The following is an 11,874-nucleotide window of genomic DNA, read 5'->3' as shown; positions in this document are numbered from 1 at the left end:
TCTCTGCTAAAAAAAATGTCTGCTGCATTGGGCTATGTAGTTGTCCCTCGCTGTCCGGTGATCTTCGATGGTACTAACTACACCGAGTTCGCTGGCTTCATGCGCATTCACATGCGTGGCATTCGTCTCTGGGTTGTTCTTTCTGGCGAGGTCTGCTGTCCGCCACGTCCGGTTCCTCCAGTGGCCCCTACTCCGCCGACTCCACTGGTTCTTCCTACGGACGCTAATCAGGCCGCCAAGGATGCGGCTAAGCTTGCTGATGAGGCTGCTGATCGTGCCTATGATGAGAGGGTTTTGGCCTATGAGGAGGCTCTTCAGACGTATCATGGTGCTTTGTCTGTTTACACCCAGTGGCTTGATGATGATGCTCGTGCTGCAGCTGTTCTCACTGCTAGTGTTCTGCCTCAGTTTGCTTCTGAGTTTCTGGGCCTTCCTACTGTCTTTTAGATGTGGACCTGTCTTCGTCAGCGCTATGAGCCCTCTGGTGATGCCTTATACCTTTCTGTGGTTCGTCAGGAGCATGCTCTTCAGCAGGGTGACTCTACTGTTGATGACTTTTATGCACAGACTTCTGCTATCTGGCGCCAGCTTGATTCTCTCCGCAGTGCTGGTTGTCGTACTTGCCCCTGCTGCCAGGCTGTCCAGGCCAATTTGGAGTTTCATCGCGTCTACGAGTTCCTGTCTCGGCTCCGTAAGGAGTTTGAGCCCCGGCGTGCTCAGTTGTTTGCTCGTGGCCGTATTTCTCTCATGGAGGCGCTTTCGGAGATTCGTGCTGAGGAGACTCGCTTACGTGGTGCTGGTTTGCTGGAGGCTCCCTCTGTGCTCGCTACTCGGGCTTCTTCCACTCCACCTGCTGCACCGACTCATTCTCGCTCCAGTGCTCCGCCGCTCTTACCCACTCCTTCTGGCGGCTCAGGTCGCCCCCGTCCACATTGTGACTACTGCAACAATGATGGTCATATTGAGTCTCAGTGCTACACAAAGCGGAAACACCTGCGCAAGGCGCGATCATCCTCCTCAGGGACTTCGTCATCTCCCTCGCCAGCTTCAGCCATTGCTTTGACTGAGCAGGATATTCTGAGACTTAAGCGTCTGCTCGCGGCTTCAGGTTCTTCCTCGACGGGTATTGCTGGTTCGGTGACTGATGCTTCCCGCACTGAGCACCCGCCCTCTACACAGTCAGGTACATCCCCATGGGTTCTGGACTCTGGAGCTTCTTTTCATATGTCTTCTCATTCTTCCGCTTTGTCTTCTCTTCGATCGCTGGATTCTCCTGTTCATGTCTTCACTGCTGATGGTACTCCACTTTCTGTTGCTAGTAGAGGCCATCTTTCCACTCCTTATTCTGTTCCTGATGTTGCTCATGTTCCTCGACTTACCATGAATCTGTTTTCTGCTGGTCAACTTACTGATTCTGGTTGTCGTGTCATCCTTGATGTTGACTCTTGTTCTGTCCAGGATCTTCGCACGCACACTCTGGTTGGGGCTGGCCCTCGCCGCCGTGATTCTCAGGGTCTTTGGGAGTTGGACTGGCTTCATGTTCCTTCCGCTGCCACCACCATCGCCAGTCCCTCCGCTGCTGTCGCCTCTGTTACTGGTTCCTTCAAGCAGTGGCATCATCGACTTGGTCATCTGTGTGGTTCTCGATTATCGTCTTTAGTTCGTCGAGGTCTTCTGGGGTCTGTCTCAGGAGATGTCTCTTTAGAGTGTCAGGGTTGTCGTCTTGGCAAGCAGATTCAGTTACCATATTCACATAGTGAGTCAGTGTCTAAGCGTCCTTTCGATTTAGTCCATTCTAATGTATGGGGTCCGGCTCCTTTCGCTTCGAAAGGTGGTCATAAATACTATATTATTTTCATCAATGATTTTTCTCGTTACACATGGCTTTATTTCATGACTTCACGTAGTGAGGTGTTGTCTATTTATAAGCGTTTTGCTGCCATGGTTCATACTCAGTTCTCTTCACCCATTCGTGTTTTTCGTGCTGACTCCGCTGGCGAGTATATCTCTAAGATGTTGCGTGGTGTTCTTGCTGAGCAGGGTACTCTTGCCCAGTTCTTTTGTCCTGGTGCTCATGCTCAGAATGGCGTGTCTGAGCGCAAGCATCGTCACCTTCTTGAGACGGCTCGTGCTATGATGATCGCCGCCTCTCTTCCGCCTCATTTTTGGGCCGAGGCTATCTCCACTTCCGCCTATCTCATCAACCTTCAGCCGTCCGCTGCTTTGCAGGGTGGTGTTCCTTTTGAGCGTCTTTTTGATCGTTCTCCCGATTATTCGATGCTTCGCTTGTTTGGTTGTGTTTGCTATGTTCTTCTTGCCCCTCGCGAACGCACCAAACTGACCGCTCAGTCTGTTGAGTGTGTCTTCTTAGGCTACAGTGATGAGCATAAGGGCTATCGTTGTTGGGATCCTATCGGTCGTCGGATGCGTATCTCTCGAGACGTGACTTTTGATGAGTCTCGTCCTTTCTACCCACGCCCATCTTCCTCGTCTTTTTCAGTGGAGGATATCTCTTTCCTCACTTTTCCTGACTCACCTATCACCCCGTCGCGCCTGTGCCTATTCGTTCCACTCCCTCTGCTTCTCCACCCCTCGTCGATTTGCCGCCACCGTCTTCCCCGGTCTCCTCACCTAGCATGTCACTGGATTCTACACCTTCATCTCCGGTGACTTCTTCGTCGCCACCCCCCGATTCTACCTTGGCGATTCCTCCTTCTCTTATTCCATCTTTGCCTCAGCATTACACTCGTCGTTCACGACCTGTGGATGCTTCCTTGGATGAGTCGTCCTCTTCCTCTCAGCCTACTTATGGCTTGCGTTCTCGTCCTCGTCCGCCTATTGATCGCTTTGGATTTCCCACCGCAGGTGCTGCTGTTCTTGAGCCGACTTCTTACCGTCAGGCTGTTGTTCATCCTGAATGGCAGTTTGCGATGGCAGAGGAGATTGCTGCTCTTGAACGCACTGGTACCTGGGATCTTGTTTCTCTTCCTCCCGGAGTCCGTCCCATCACTTGTAAGTGGGTCTACAAGGTTAAGACTCGCTCCGATGGTTCTCTTGAGCGTCACAAAGCTCGTCTCGTGGCTCTTGGTTTTCAGCAGGAGCATGGTCGTGACTATGACGAGACTTTTGCTCCTGTGGCCCATATGACCACTATTCATACACTTCTTGCCGTTGCCTCTGCACGCCACTGGTCTATATCTCAGCTTGATGTTAAGAATGCCTTTCTTAATGGTGAGCTGCGTGAGGAGGTGTACATGCAGCCACCACCTGGGTATTCTGTTCCTGATGGCATGGTGTGTCGTCTTCGTCGCTCTCTCTATGGCCCTAAGAAAGCCCCTCGCGCCTGGTTTGAGCGTTTTGCCTCTGTGGTCACTACTGCTGGTTTTTCAGCAAGTGCTCATGATCCAGCATTGTTTATTCACCTTTCTCCTCGTGGCCGGACTCTTCTTCTTCTCTATGTTGATGATATGGTCATCACTGGGGATGACCCTGAATATATTGCCTTTGTAAAGGCCCGTCTTAGTGAGCAGTTTCTTATGTCTGATCTTGGACCTCTTCGCTACTTTCTTGGGATTGAAGTCTCTTCTACCTCTGATGGCTTTTTTATATCCCAGGAAAAGTATATCCAGGATCTTCTTGCTCGTGCTGCTCTTACTGACGAGCGCATTGTTGAGACTCCTATGGAGCTCAATGTTCACCTCCGTGCTACTGATGGTGATCCTCTCCCTGACCCGACGCGTTATCGTCATCTTGTTGGCAGTCTTGTTTATCTCGCTGTCACTCGTCCGGACATCTCTTATCCGGTTCATATTCTGAGTCAGTTTGTCTCTGCTCCCACATCGGTTCACTATAGTCATCTCCTTCGTGTTCTCCGATATCTTCGGGGCACGATCTCTCACCGTCTATTCTTCCCTAGCTCCAGTTCTTTACAGCTTCAGGCCTATGCGGATGCTACGTGGGCTAGTGATCCTTCTGATCGCCGTTCACTTTCTGCTTACTGTGTTTTTCTTGGCGGTTCTCTCATTGCCTGGAAGACGAAGAAACAGATTGCAGTTTCCCGTTCGAGTGCTAAGGCTGAGTTGCGAGCCATGGCTCTTTTGACGGCAGAGGTGACTTGGTTACGGTGGTTACTTCAGGATTTTGGTGTTTCTGTCACTACACCGACTCTGCTCTTATCTGACAGTACAGGTGCTATTAGCATTGCGCGCGATCCTGTGAAGCATGAGCTCACCAAGCATATTGGTGTTGATGCTTTCTATGTGCGCGCTGCTGTGCAGGATCAGGTTATTGCTCTTCAGTATGTGCCTTCCGAGTTACAGTTGGCGGATTTCCTGACGAAGGCCCAGACTAGAGCACAACATGGCTTTTATCTCTCCAAACTCAGTGTTGTTCCTCCACCATGAGTTTGAGGGGGGGGTGTTAGAGTTATAATATAGGTCATGTACCCCTTTGTATTTATCCTGTTGTATAAGGGGTTTTCTGCATATGTTCCACACCTGTACATGTATATATATCGGCCTATGGCCTCATGGGAATACAAGTTGCTTATTCCTAACACTAACAACTGAATCTTATTTATCGAACTTTCTTTATGGTGACCGTGCTTGAATTTCAGCAAATGAAAACCTCTGTAGTTGAACCATTCAAGAAAATGGGCACTGTTACCATTATAGGTGCCAGTGGGAAATTGCAATGCCTAGGTAGCAATATGGCAGTGGTATTGAATCATTTTAATTACCAACTTCGCTATCCTTTTTAGCGCTTTATTGCTGTTTCTAACCCCCTAATGCTTATTTGTGATTTTTTATTGTACATGATGTGTTGTTCTTTAGTTATTGCACTGTTTTCTTGCTGGTTGTGAGGTTGATAATTATTGTCTTCAGCGAGTTCATTGATTTTTTTATCAATGGTAGGATTTCGGGAAAGTTGTTGAATGGTTTGCGAAGCTCATCATGTGATGTGAATGCAATATGATGTCTTCTCAATGATAATGTGCCATGTTCTTTTCCTATTGCAGATACATGGGTTGCAGAAGAGATCCTTAACTGCATGAGGAGATGATCAAATAGAGAAGCACATGCCTATACAATGATTGTTATGACCAGCATATTAGGGGCTTAGCCCAGTGGGTTATGGCCCAAGTATCTTAATCATTATTAGGGGCTTAGCCCAATTATCTTATCGTATTAGGATCGTTTGCTTAGGAGTCAAGTAAACCTCTATATAAGGAGAGGAGATGTATCAATCTAAGGAAGCAAGAAGCAATCAATATTTGCTTGGCTTCCCTTAGGGAGCTGGGAGACCTAAACCCTAGCCGCCTCCTGCCTTCGCCGCCGCTGCTCCCGTTGCAAGGACGGCGCCATGCCGCCGGCCGCCGCACACCAGCCCTCGTCCTTCCCCCTCCTTCCCCTACAACCTACGCCCTAGATCCGGTAGGGCCCTAGCTCCTACCAATTTGTTATCCAGAGACTCGGGCTCGATCATGTCTTCGTCAACGCCAACGCCGCCGCTGCCAATCATCACCACCGCACCGATGACCACCGCCGGTTCCCCAACGCCGCCGGCCCCGGTCACCGTCACCACCGCTGGTTCCCCCACGCCGCCGGCCCCGGTCACCTCCGCTGCGCCGACAACCGCCGTTTTCACGCCGGAAGAAGTCACCAGCATCTTGCGGGATCTCGTGACGGCCGTCCAGGGCATCCATCTGTACCTGGCCGGACCGCACGCACCTCCGCCGGCTGCGACTACCGCCGCCTACGGCCACCTCGCGCTGCCGAGGCCGTCCCAGGGTGCGCCTGCAATTGGCAGGCCACCGCTGCTGCCGTTCTAGACGGGGCACCCCAGCGGGCCGCCTCTACCGCTGCTGCACCTGCCCTGGTACTCGGTACCCGCGGCGATCGTCGGGGCCCATCCGTCGCTCCAGCCGCCGCCCGCCCCAGCACCGTCCTGGCCGCAGTGGCCCGCGCCGGTTCTCGCGGCGCTACCCGCGCCTCCCGCGCCCGCCCCAGCGGTGCAGTGGCCGCATTGGCCCGCGCCGCCCCCAGCCGCGCCAACCGCGCCGCCCGCGCCGGTCCAGCTCCCACCGGCGCCGCCCAGCTCCGGACTGGGCCAGTCCACACCGGGAGGCCTCCCGATCCAGCAGGTCCGGTTTCCGTCGTCACCGTCCCCTATCCCGGCCTGGCTAACCGGGACGTCGCCACCGCCAGTTTGCACGGAGGCCGGGGACCCACCGGTACCCACGCTGCAGTCTGGGGCCTTGTCCGGCTCCGCGGGGGCCTACGATGGCCTCCCCACCGTTGACCGGGCGCCGTAATCATCACTGCTCCGCACCGCCGAGCCGGTCGGCCATGGCGCGCCGACCCAGACGCCACCACGGTTCGCCAGGATCGACTTCGCCACTTATGACGGCACGGAGGACCCGCTTAACTGGCTCAACCAGTGTGAGCAGTTTTTTCGTGGCCAGCGCATGCTCGCGTCGGAGCGCACTTGGCTGGCATCCTACCACCTCCGCGGTGCAGCCCAGACCTGGTACTACGCCCTCGAGCAGGACGAGGGCAGCATGCCCCCTTGGGAGCGCTTCCGCGAGCTCTGCCTCCTTCGTTTTGGGCCCCCGATCCGCGGGAGCCGCCTGGTGGAGCTAGGCCGCCTTCCCTTCACCTCCACGGTTCAAGACTTCGCCGACCGTTTCCAGGCCCTGGCATGCCACGCGTCGGGCGTGACGGCGCAACAGCAGGCCGACCTCTTTGTCGGTGGACTTCCGGATCACATCCGCGTGGACGTGGAGCTTCGGGGACCCCAGGATCTCCAGACGGTCATGTACTACGCCTGCGCGTTCGAGCGCCGCGCGGTGGCCGTCCAGCAGGAATCACCGTCCCGGGCCGCTGGGTCGATACCCTGGCTAGATCTCGCGCAGGGTCAGCCTGCTCAGGCTTCCGCGACACCTCTCGCCGCGACCGCGGCGCGCCCGTTCCGCCGGCTCACCTCGGCTGAGCTACTCGAGCGTCGCCGCCAAGGGTTGTGCTTCAACTGCGACGAGCCCTACACGCCCAGCCACGCCTGCCCGCGACTCTTCTACCTGGAGGTTGCAGACTACATTCCGGAGGACGCCGTCGCCGCCGACCTTGCCGCCCCAGCTGTCGCGAAGGTGTTTGACGCTGGTTGATCACCTCGAGGAGTTCAGCAAGCGCTTCCCCACCTTACAGCTCGAGGACGAGCTGTTTGTGCAGGCGGGGAGAAGTGTTATGACCAGCATATTAGGGGCTTAGCCCAGTGGGTTATGGCCCAAGTATCTTAATCATTATTAGGGGCTTAGCCCAATTATCTTATCGTATTAGGATCGTTTGCTTAGGAGTCAAGTAAACCTCTCTATATAAGGAGAGGAGATGTATCAATCTAAGGAAGCAAGAAGCAATCAATATTTGCTCGGCTTCCCTTAGGGAGCCGGGAGACCTAAACCCTAGCCGCCTCCTGCCTTCGCCGCCGCTGCTCCCGTCGCAAGGACGGTGCCACGCCGTCGGCCGCCGCGCACCAGCCCTCGTCCTTCCCCCTCCTTCCCCTACAACCTACGCCCTAGATCCGGTAGGGCCCTAGCTCCTACCAATGATCCTTGTGTTTGCAATGTTTGGGATGTCAAGCATGCCCGTTATTTGGACTTAAGCGATGCATTTGAATGTTGATGTTAAAAATCCAGCATTGAAGAGTTTGTTGCCTATTGGCACATCTCATTCAGGTTTACTTTCTACACCTTGAATCTTGATTGGATTTGACCGATCTGGTCGAGGCGGCCGTGGGTGGTTGGCTGCTCTTTTGCCGCGGGGCGGCGCACCTGGTAGGGCCGACGGGTCTGTTCCCTTGATTCATGCTTCGTCCGACTCCCTTTTTCTCTGGTTGGATCCCCCGATTGATATTCTCGGGGCGGGATTTCTTTATGTTCTTCGCCTGACCCGTCGTCCGCTGCGCCTTCTCATGTTGATCGAGGCGGTGTACGAGGCGTCCGCCGTGTTCCGCTGCCCCCCGATCCATCTGGCGGTCCTGGTTGTAGAAGACCAATTTCTCTGCTTTCTTCGGGGACACTGTGGGTGTGGTCGGCAATTCTTTCTCTGCGTCCCGTTCTTCATCGTCTGGTCTCCATGTGTTAGAGTACGTAATGGGCCTAATGGGCCTGGTCTGGCGGTATAGCCCGTTAGTCTTAGGGTTAATTAGAGATAAGGGTCGCTTGCTTAGGGGTCAAGTAAAGCCTTGCTTGGGAGTCAAGTAAACCTCTTTATATAAAGAGAGGAGATGTATCAATCTAATCAAGCAAGAATTAAGAAGGAAATCCCTTCCCTCTTGCCCGGCCGTGGGCGAAAAGGCCCCCGGTCGGCCCTCTCGCGCTCTCCTTCTAGCAGCGCCATAACAATTTGGTATCAGCTAGCTTCGGTTCGATCATGTCTTCACCGCCGCCCAACCCGTCTCTCCTGCTGTCATTCGTCACACCCGCCCCCGCCGTCCTCACCCCGGAGGAGGTGTCCGGGGCGTGCGGGACCTAACCCAGGCGGTCCAGGAGATCCGCCTGTTCTTGGCCGGGTCCTACGAGCCGCACCCGGCTGCGCCATCCATTGCCGCCACCGCGCCGCTGTGGCAGCCGCCGCACCAGGCGGCCTCCGCCGCGCTCGCCAGGCTGCTGCAGCAGCCGCTGCACCTGCCATCCACCGCCACCACCGCCCCACCCTGGCTGCAGTGGCAGCCGCCGCTCCTGGCGGCCTCCACCATGCCGCCGTGGCTGCCACCGCACCAGGCGACCTTCGTCGCGCCGCCGTGGCAGCCGCCGCACCAGGCGGCCTCCGCCGCGCCGCCGTGGCAGCCGCCGCTCCTGGCGGCCTCCACCATGCCGCCGTGGCTGCCACCGCACCAGGCGACCTTCGTCGCGCCGCCGTGGCAGCCGCCGCACCAGGCGGCCTCCGCCGCGCCGCCGTGGCAGCCGCCGTACCAGGCGGCCTCCACCGCGCTTGCCGGGCCGCTGTAGCAGCCGCTGCAGCTGCCATCCACCGCCACCACCGCCCCGCCCTGGCTGCCGTGGCAGCCGCCGCTCATGGCAGCCTCCGCCACACCTGGCGCGACACCGCAGCAGCCGCTGCAGCTGCAGCAGCCACCGCCGGTCAGCTCCGGCCCCGCATCGCCCGCGCCGGCGGGAGTCCCGATCCACCAGGTCCGGTTCCCGCCCTCGCCGTCACCGCTTCCGTCTTGGATCACTACCCGCCACGTGTCGGCGACGGTGAGGCTGCAGGCTGCTGCGCGCGGCCTCCTAGTGCGTCGGCGTGTGCGGGAGATGCGTGGTCTGCAGCTGCCGCTCCTCAAAATTGCCATTCGCTGCGCAAAGGACCTCGATCTTGTCCGCTGCGTCGGGGATCTTGGGCATGCGGTTTCCCCCACGGGCGGTGGGCATGCTGTTTTCTCCGCGGGCAGCGACCTCAAAGTTTGCGACATCGGCGGTTGGGGGGGGTGCACCCCTCCTCATCATTCTCCATCGCAAGCCCTCCAACTCTTCCCTGTGCGGTGCAGACCAACAGCCATACACATGCACTCCTTTTCTCCAGGTGGTGTCCATGGGATCCAGGTGGCTGTACACGTGCACGTCCGACGTGCGGATGGTGTCCACTTTTTGTAAAGAGGTCCAAAATAAAGCGTCCCATTCCATTTCAGGTTGAGAGTAATAACACAAGCCGAGATGTAAAAGGCTTGTTTTTAGGTGTTAGGTTTGTGTTGCGTCGAGTCATGGTTATAGGTTGGTTAGGCTGCAGCTCGAGGACAAGTTGCATGTCCAGGTGGGGTGTAGTGTTAGAGTACGTAATGGGCCTGGTCTGGCAGTATAGCCCGTTAGTCTTAGGGTTAATTAGAGATAAGGGTCGCTTGCTTAGGGGTCAAGTAAAGCCTTGCTTGGGAGTCAAGTAAACCTCTTTATATAAAGAGAGGAGATGTATCAATCTAATCAAGCAAGAATTAAGAAGGAAATCCCTTCCCTCTTGCCCGGCCGTGGGCAAAAAGGCCCCCGGCCGGCCCTCTCGCGCCCTCCTTCTAGCAGCGCCATAACACCATGTGCGTGTCGTGGATGCTCCCTCTGTTGGTATAGCTGCTGCTGCAGTTGTTTGCTTCTTTGATTTCATCTACTATATCTATTTTAGTTATCTCTTCTGTATGTTTATGATTTTGTTTTTTGCAGATGGGGCTGTTGATCCTGCTGAAGCGCGGCGCCGTCATCAGGATATTCGTCAGGGAAAGCGTCCTATTCAAGAGAACCCACGTAACAAAAGTACTCCCTCGGCTTCTTCAGGTGGGCCTCTCATTCTCTTTGTTTTTTTGCAATATCTAAATTTTGCATTACTGGCTCATGCTAATCCTTCTCTGTTCTTTTATACTTTCGGCAGAGTTGGCGTCTTGTTCTGTCGTTCTCCAAGGCGACTGCTCTACACCATTGTTTTCATCCAACTATTTCCTTGCCAGTTGCCACAACCCATGGATTCTTTTTCGACCTCTGGACCATCGTTCATCTCTGGTTTTTGATCTATCATGTGCGCCCAGCCGACTCCTTTAGGTATTTTCCGTCTCTTTTTGTCTCTCATGATTTACTCATATATGCTTAGATATCTGCTTCTTCTTCAGTATTTCCCCTGCCGTACGTTGATCCTGTGCGTTTGAATAGGAGGAAGAGAAAGTTTCTTTGGAGGCATCGATCAGGCAAAATTAAAAGTACGTATTTTCTTATTAGCATATTGACCATTTTATTGTTTTCATACTTTCTTCTCTTTGCTTATTTGATTGGTGGCTACGGTTGTGTTTTCAGTTAAAAAACTTGCGTCTCCATTTTCCAAAAATCACATTGATCTGTTGAAAGGTAGTTGCTTCTAGCCTTTTTTTCAGGGACTGATGTTCAGTTCTCAGTTTTCTGTATTAACATTGTAGATTTAAACAGGAATTGTATCGCTTCGTACTCATTTCTTTTTAGAGACAAAAAAAGCCAAAAAAACATGCTTTCTTACAACGGATATCACAGTCAAATTTTGACGAGTTTTCTAATAATCAACTCAAATTTTTCCTGTAGTTGGGGTCCAACATTGTTGCAAAACTACTGTCTTATTTATTATAGTTGTTAAATTTTAAATTGTTTCTCTTTGGATGGCAGCAACTGTTCGTGGACGTTTGTACTATGGAGGTCCTGAGTATATATGCGGTACCTGCCAGGTTTTATATTGGTTTCAGGAACGTTCTAAGGGTGCTCATGATGGAAGGTTTAACTTGCCAGTTTACAATGGTTGTTACGTTGGGAAAGTTTCGTTACCTAAATTTCCTGATTGGTCTTTTCCACTGAAAGATTTGCTCCGATTTGATGACAACTATATGTGACTGTTTCACAAGTGACTTCATGAGAAGGACTAATAAAGATTCTCACTGAAGGTGATCATGGCATTTCTACTAACGTAACTATTCCCTACATTTTGTCTAAGGAAATCATTGATACACATATTGTTCTACCAAAACTTTGTGTCTCACTTGGTATGAATTTATGATTCATTTCTATTTTCCTGTAGTTTATCTTGCTGCTGCTGCTGCTGAATTTCATTCTATTGCTCCTCTTTTTCCCTTATATAAGAAACAAAAGCATTGCTATTGTGGTTCGATGATGTAACTATGGTTGTCCTATTTGAGTTATTTGTAGTTATCTGAAGACTATGCATGTATTGTAACGAGGTACAGTCAGTATTGATGGCACTTCAACCATGGTCTCCATAATTTGGATCTACAGGTTGTACACTGTTGAACTGAGAAGGTGTCTCATTGGGGTGTGGAGTGGGAGAGAAGTGGTATTTTATCTATTCAGTTCCAAGTCAGATGGAAAAT

The sequence above is a fragment of the Triticum aestivum genome, chromosome 4D, assembly GCF_018294505.1.
Source record: "Triticum aestivum cultivar Chinese Spring chromosome 4D, IWGSC CS RefSeq v2.1, whole genome shotgun sequence".
Classification (NCBI taxonomy): Eukaryota; Viridiplantae; Streptophyta; class Magnoliopsida; order Poales; family Poaceae; genus Triticum; species Triticum aestivum.
The sequence above is the reverse complement of the archived record's forward strand: the minus strand, read 5'-3'. Positions refer to the sequence as shown.